The sequence below is a fragment of the Syngnathus acus genome, chromosome 11 (genome assembly GCF_901709675.1).
Source record: "Syngnathus acus chromosome 11, fSynAcu1.2, whole genome shotgun sequence".
Classification (NCBI taxonomy): domain Eukaryota; kingdom Metazoa; phylum Chordata; class Actinopteri; order Syngnathiformes; family Syngnathidae; genus Syngnathus; species Syngnathus acus.
Window position 1 is genome coordinate 309,530 of NC_051096.1, and position 7,410 is coordinate 316,939.

At 49.3% G+C, this 7,410-nt stretch overlaps 1 non-coding gene across 1 annotated transcript; it reads left to right on the plus strand.

Moving 5' to 3' along the window:
* The first annotated feature begins 1,228 nt into the window (after positions 1-1,228).
* Positions 1,229-1,310, plus strand: trnas-aga. The gene has a single exon. It is a non-coding gene; the product is annotated as a tRNA-Ser (tRNA).
* The last annotated feature ends 6,100 nt before the right edge of the window (positions 1,311-7,410 follow it).

Here is a 7,410-nt window from a genome sequence, read left to right on the forward strand (position 1 = left end):
TCATTTTCCCGCTCATCTTGTAGTTCCGAACCACCGTTGACTCCTCGCGTCCTCCCTGAAAACATCAGTTTTCTCCATGAGTCTTCCTCCTCCTTTTGTTGGAATTAAAATGTATTTTATTCTTAGTGTGTGCCATAGAATAGTGGAACTCTCTAAACATTCTTAGAATTAGAATTACCAACATAGAAAATAAGGCAGAAATTGTATTACTGAAAAATATGCTTCATCGCGTGAGCCAATGTAACATTATTCAGTTTGAACATTAAAAAAGGGCTAATGGGAAAATAAAAAAAACATTAATATCAATTATATTGTAAAAATACTGTGTACGAAACACAAATATTGAATTTGTCACCATTTAACTATCGATTTTAAATTAAATTTACAAAATTACTCTTTTTTTCCACACTTTGATTTATTTTAACCCCCTGATTATCATATTATTTTTTGATATACAGATATACATAAAGCTAGATTTTATGATAGTTATTAATGGTAAAATTATTGTAGTCTTCTTCTTTACCAGAAAAGGATCCAAAGCGCGTTCTGCCTTACAGCCCTCTGAGGAGGACTTGTGGCCAGGCGTGGCACACCATCCGTTCCCTGAAGGAGGAATGGCAGAGACTGAGACTGCAGAAGGGACAGAAAGCAGCCAAGTAGGAAACACACACACGCACGCACACACATGAATGTGTGAACTGTATCCAAAAATGACAATATTTTCCTCCCAGCATGAGCTTGCTGAGACAAAACTTAGCCCTGTCCAAGCAGAAGAATGAGATGGTGTCCATGCACCAGAGACTCATGGCCAAGCTGGACTTCTTCAACACCACCCTTCATATAGACATGGACAAATGCCAGGAGCAAGACCGCTACTGGAATTGGTATCATGTTAACTCTGTTTCTTTGAATGGGAACAGATCATTGGATTAATTGAATTTGAATGCAATTTGATGGTGGACCTTACCAGAAATGGACTGAAGTACAATCAGCGGCGAAGATAGTATTAGAAGTTCCGATGGATTTCAAGTCCATCGCCTTATCCACCATGTATTTGGACGGGGTGTATTACATAGTGTGCTTGTGGCCGAGTGGTTAAGAAGATGCACTAAAAATACATTGGGGTCTCACCTCGTAGGTCCGGGTCCTGCCGACAACGATCCAAATTTATTCTCATGGTGTAATATGAGATACTTACCACATTTGTACGGTGTGTATTGCACAGTGTGTTGTTGTGGCCGAGTGGTTAAGGCGATGGACTAGAAATCCATTGGGGTCTCCCCTCGCAGGTTCGAATCCTGCCGACAATGATTTAAAATCCTGTTAGAATCTCGTGTTGTATTATGAGATACTCACCACATGCATTTGAACATTGTGTGTCACAGTGTGTTGTTGTGGCCGAGTGGTTTAGGCGATGGACTAGAGATCCATTGGGTCTCCCCTCGCAGGTTTGGTTCCTGCTGACATTTCAGATTTTGAATTAGAATCTTGCTAGCTCCTCGCAATATGCATTTTGACAATGTGAAGACCTCGCCAGTGTGTGTTGTTGTGGCCGACTGGTTAAGGCGATAGACTTGAAATCCGTTGGGGTCTCACCTGGCAGGTTCAGGTCCTGCAGACAATGATCCATAATCTTTATTAGAATCTCGTGGTGTATTATGAGATACTCACCACATGCATTTTAACAGTGGGTATTACAGTTTGTGTTGTTGTGGCCGAGTGGTTAAGGCGATGTACTAGAAATCCATAGGGGGTTTCCCCTCTTCGGTTCAAATCCTGCTGACAACATTTCCATCCATCCATCCATCTTCTTCCGCTTATCCGGGGTCGGGTCGGGGGGGCAGCAGCTTTAGGAGGGACTCCCAGACTTCCCTCTCCCCAGCCACTTCATCCAGCTCATCCCGGGAGATCCTAAGGCGTTCCTAGGCCAGCTGACATAGTCTCTCCAGCGCGTCCGGGGTCGTCCCCGGGGTCTCCTACCGGTGGGACATGCCCAGGGAGGTGTCCAGGAGGCATCCTGATGAGATGCCCGAGCCACCTCATCTGGCTCCTCTCAACGTGGAGGAGTAGCGACTCTACTCCGAGTCTCTCCCGGATGACCGAGCTTCTCACCCTATCTCTATGGGAGAGCCCGGACATCCTGCGGAGAAAACTCATTTTGGCCGCTTGTATCCGGGATCTCGTTCTTTCGGTCACGACCCATAGCTCGTGACCATAGGTGAGGGTAGGAGCGTAAATCGACCGGTAAATTGAGAGCTTTGCCTTTTGGCTCAGCTCTTTCTTTACCACGACGGACCGGTACAGAGTCCGCATTACTGCCGACGCTGCACCAATCCGCCTGTCGATCTCGCACTCCATCCTCCCCTCACTCGTGAACAAGACCCCAAGATACTTAAACTCCTCCACTTGGGGCAGGATCTCATCCCCGATCCGGAGAGGGCATTCCACCCTTTTCCGATCGAGGACCATGGACTCGGATTTGGAGGTGCTGACCCTCATCCCAACCGCTTCACACTCGGCTGCGAACCGCTCCAGTGAGAGCTGGAGATCACGGCCTGAAGAAGCCAACAGCACCACGTCGTCTGCAAAAAGAAGAGACGCGATGCTGAGGTTCCCAAACCGGACCCCCTCGATGCCTCGGCTGCGCCTAGAAATTCTGTCCATAAAAATTATTAACAGAATCGATGACAAAGGGCAGCCTTGGCGTAGTCCAACTCTCACTGGGAACGAATCCGACTTACTGCCGGAAATGCGGACCAAACTCTGGCATCAGTGATACAGGGACTGAACCGCCCTTATCAGTTGGCTCGGTACCCCGTACTCCCGAAGCACCCCCCACAGAACCTCGCAAGGGACACGGTCGAACGCCTTCTCCAAGTCCACAAAACACATGTGGACTGGTTGGGCGAACTCCCATGCACCCTTGAGGATCCTGCTGAGGGTGAAGAGCTGGCCCACTGTTCCACGGCCACGACGAAAGCCACACTGTTCCTCCTGAATCCGAGGTTCAACCTCCTGACGGACCCTCCTCTCCAGCACCCCTGAATAGGGAGGCTGAGGAGTGTAGTCCCGCTGTAATTGGAACACACCCTCCGGTCCCCCTTCTTAAAGAGGGGAACCACCACCCCAGTCTGCCAATCCAGAGGCACTGTCCCTGATGTCCACGCAATGTTGTAGAGGCGTGTCAGCCATGACAGCCCCACAACATGCAGAGCCCTTAAGAACTCCGGGCGGATCTCATCCACCTCGCCACCGAGGAGTTTTTTAACTACCTCAGTGACTTCGACCCCAGAGATTGGAGAGTCCGCCTCAGAGTCCCCAGGCCCTGCTTCCACAATGGAAGGCGTGTAGGTGGAATTGAGGAGGTCTTCGAAGTATTCTCCCCACCGACACACGACGTCCCGAGTCGAGGTCAGCAGCACGCCATCCCCACTGTAAACAGTGTTGACGTTGCACTGCTTCCCCCTCCTGAGACGCCGGATGGTGGACCAGAATTTCCTCGAAGCCGTCCGGAAGTCATTCTCCATGGCCTCGCCAAACTCCTCCCACGCCCGGGTTTTTGCCTCAGCAACCGCCGAAGCCGCGATCCGCTTGGCCATCCGGTACCTGTCAGCTGCCTCCGGAGTCCCGCAGGCCAAAACGGCCCGATAGGACTCCTTCTTCAGCTTGACGGCATCTCTTACCGCCGGTGTCCACCAGCGGGTTCGGGGATTGCCGCCACGACAGGCACCAATGACCTTACGGCCACAGCTCCGGTCGGCCGCCTCAACAATGGAGGCGCGGAACAAGGTCCACTCGGACTCAATGTCCCCCGCCTCCCCCGGGACGTGGGAAAAGCTCTGCCGGAGGTGGGAGTTGAAGCTCTTCCTGACAGGGGATTCTGCCAGACGTTCCCAGCAGACCCTCACAGAGCGTTTGGGTCTGCCAGGTCAGATGGGCATCTTCCCCCACCATCGGAGCCAACCCACCACCAGGTGGTGATCAGTTGACAGCTCCGCCCCTCTCTTCGCCCGAGTGTCCAAAACATGCGGCCGCAAGTCCGATGACACGACTACAAAGTCGATCATCGAACTGCGGCCTAGGGTGTCCTGGTGCTAAGTGCACAAATGGACACCCTTATGTTTGGACATGGTGTTCATTATAGAAAATCCGTGTCGAGCACAGCAGTCCAATAATAGAACACCGCTCGGATTCAGATCGGGGGGTGGCGTTCCTCCCAATCACGCCCTTCCAGGTCTCACTGTCATTGCCCACGTGAGCATTGAAGTCACCCAGTAGAACGATGGAGTACCCAGAAGGAGCGCTCTCCAGCACTTCCTCCAGGGACTCCAAGAAGGGTGGGTACTCTGAGCTGCCGTTTGGTGCATAGACACAAACAACAGTCAGGACCCGTCCCCCCACCCGAAGGCGGAGGGCGGCTACCCTCTTGTTCACCGGGGTGAACCCCAATGTGCAGGCGCCCAGCCGGGGGGCAATAAGTATACCCACACCTGCTCGACGCCTCTCACCGTGGGCAACTCCAGAGTGGAAGAGAGTCCAGCCCCTCTCGAGAGGGCTTGTACCGGAACCCAAACTGTGCGTGGAGGCAAGTCCGACTATGTCTAGTCGGAACTTTTCTGCCTCGCACACCAGCTCGGGCTCCTTTCCAGCCAGAGAGGTGACATTCCATGTCCCAAGAGCCAGCTTCTGCAGCCGGGGATCAGACCGCCAAGGTCCCTGCCTTTGGCCGCCGCCCAGGTTACACTGCACCCGACCCCTTTGGCCCCTCCCACCGGTGGTGAGCCCATGGGAAGGGGGACCCACGTTTCCTTTTCGGGCTGCGCCCAGCCGGGCCCCATGGGCGAAGGCCCGGCCACCAGATGCTCACCTTCGAGCCCCGCCTCCAGGCCTGGCTCCAGAGGGGGGCCCCGGTGACCCGCGTCCGGGCGAGGGAAAATGAAATCCATTTGTGGTTTTCATTATAAGGGGCTAGTGTGAGCCGTGCTTTGTCTGGCCCTTCACCTAGGACCCGTTTGCCATGGGTGACCCTACCAGGGGCATGAAGCCCCAGACAACATGGCTCCTAGGATCATCAGGGCACGCAAACCCCTCCACCACGATAAGGTGACGACTCACGGAGGGGGCTGACAACATTTCAGTTTGAATTTAGATTCTTGCAATATGTGTTTTGACAATGTGAGGACATCGCCATTGTGTGTTGTTGTGGCCGAGTGGTTAAGGCGACTTGAAATCCATTGGGGTCTCCCCTCGCAGGTTCGAATCCTGCCGACAACGATATAGCTTTTGTATTAGAATCTGATTGTTGCCAGACCCTCGCCATATGCATTTTGACAATGTGAAGACCTCGCCAGTGTGTTGTTGTGGCCGAGTGGTTAAGGTGATAGACTTGAAATCCATTGGGTCTCAACTCGCAGGTTCAGGTCCTGCCGACAATGATCCACAATTTTTATTAGAATCTCGTGGTGTCTTATCAGATACTCACCACATGCATATTAACAGTGGGTATCACAGTTTGTGGCCGAGTGATAATATGAGATACTCACCACATTTGTACGGGGTGCATTACACAGTGCGTTGTTGTGGCAGAGTGGTTAAGGCGATGGACTAGGCCAGGGGTGGTCAACCAGTCAGAGACTAAGAGCCACATTTTTTACTGTGTCATCGCAAAGAGCCACATCATACACATGAGCACACATGAACACCCCCCCCCACACACACACACACACGCACACGCACGCACACACGCACACACAGACACGCACACACACACACACACACCCCCTCTGCTCAGCCAAATTTATTGTGTGACATTATTATGTCACGCACCAACATGATAATGACAAATTGACTCCTACAGTACTAAAACCACAGACCAAAGACCACATTTTCAACAATGAACATTGTGTGCATTGTCACACACAGACAAACTCTCAGTTCAACAAATTCCACAAACAAAAACATAAGTTTTTTCACTTACTATGTGTGGCGGGACATTTCGGGACCATTCGTTTTAGTTTGTCGTTTTCAGGAGACAAGATTTCAATAACGTCACTGAGGCATATTTTAACGAACTCCACTTCATTGTATGGCTTTTTAGCCCGTGCAATGTTCCAAGCCAGTTGAAACAATGCAAGTGTGACAGTCTCTGAGTGCTTCCTAATTCTTTTTGAAAAACTGTACCTATTTTTCTGCCTGACTTTTCAAAGTGTCCAAACTTGTGCTTGCGAAATTCAGTCCCTTTTGCAAAGTCCTTATCGATATTGGCATGAAGTGAGCTGAAGTGGCGCTGAACATTTGAAGCTTTTAAATGCGCTAATGACGTCCGACATATCAGGCAGAATGGCTTGCCATTACGTTCAACAAAAAACAACTTTAACTCTGTTAAAAACGTCCTGTGGTCATCGTCATATATTCGTTTAGCTGTGCATTTTTCCTTGCCATCCACACCTTTTTTTGAACGGTCTACACCAGGGGTGGGCAAACTTTTTGACTTGCGGGCCGAATTGGGTTCTAAATTTTGACCGGGGGGCCGAACCAGGAGCAGATGGATGTAGTGTTTGTGTGAAGTAATATAAATGACATGTAAAGGTCATTGCATAAAAGGTTTTTACTTTTAGTAGATACTAAAGCATGGATATTAAAAAAAGCTTTTTGAAAACAAATGCATTTATTAACAGCATTAAAAAAACATTTCACCAAAAAACTACTATCAGTGATTCTTATTAAATACGACACTGTTATGATGAATAGCATTTTCCATCACTTCAGCGCCTGCAGGTCAGATTTATGAAATATGTTTATCTAATGAGGCGAAATCACATCCAACGGCAAACATTCTGACCAAATACATCATCTTGAAGAATCAGTGAAAGAATACATCTAAATAAAGTAATAAAGAAATCAATAGTATTGTTGGTTTCCCTTTTTTGCTAGCGCATCATAGTCTGGAGTAAAATTTGTTGTGGTAATTCTTAGGATAGAGCCGAGGTGTCGGTCCGTTAACCTAGATTTGTGACAGGCTTTGTTGACGTTCATGCGGCTGAACGTCTTCTCACACACGTAGGTCGAGCCAAATTGTCCACTCTTTTTTAACATTCGGCACTCAGTGTCCACCTTTCTTTTCTTCGGGCCCCTCATTTTAATGGAAGGATTCCAGGGGAAGGTTTGTGGGTGGCATTTGCATAAAACTGTATCTGAAAGCTCAGCGCGCGAATTACGAGAATACTGACGTCACAGCCTACACTCGAAATTTGGCACTGATAGATGAAATTACTACGTACTACTGAGTACGCACAACTTTTCATTCCTTAATAGACAATGATGGTGTTTATTTACAGATTGAAGCACACGTCCACCTCCTTCAATTTTACACGTGAATACACATACAGAGAGAAGTTTTATTCATTTTGA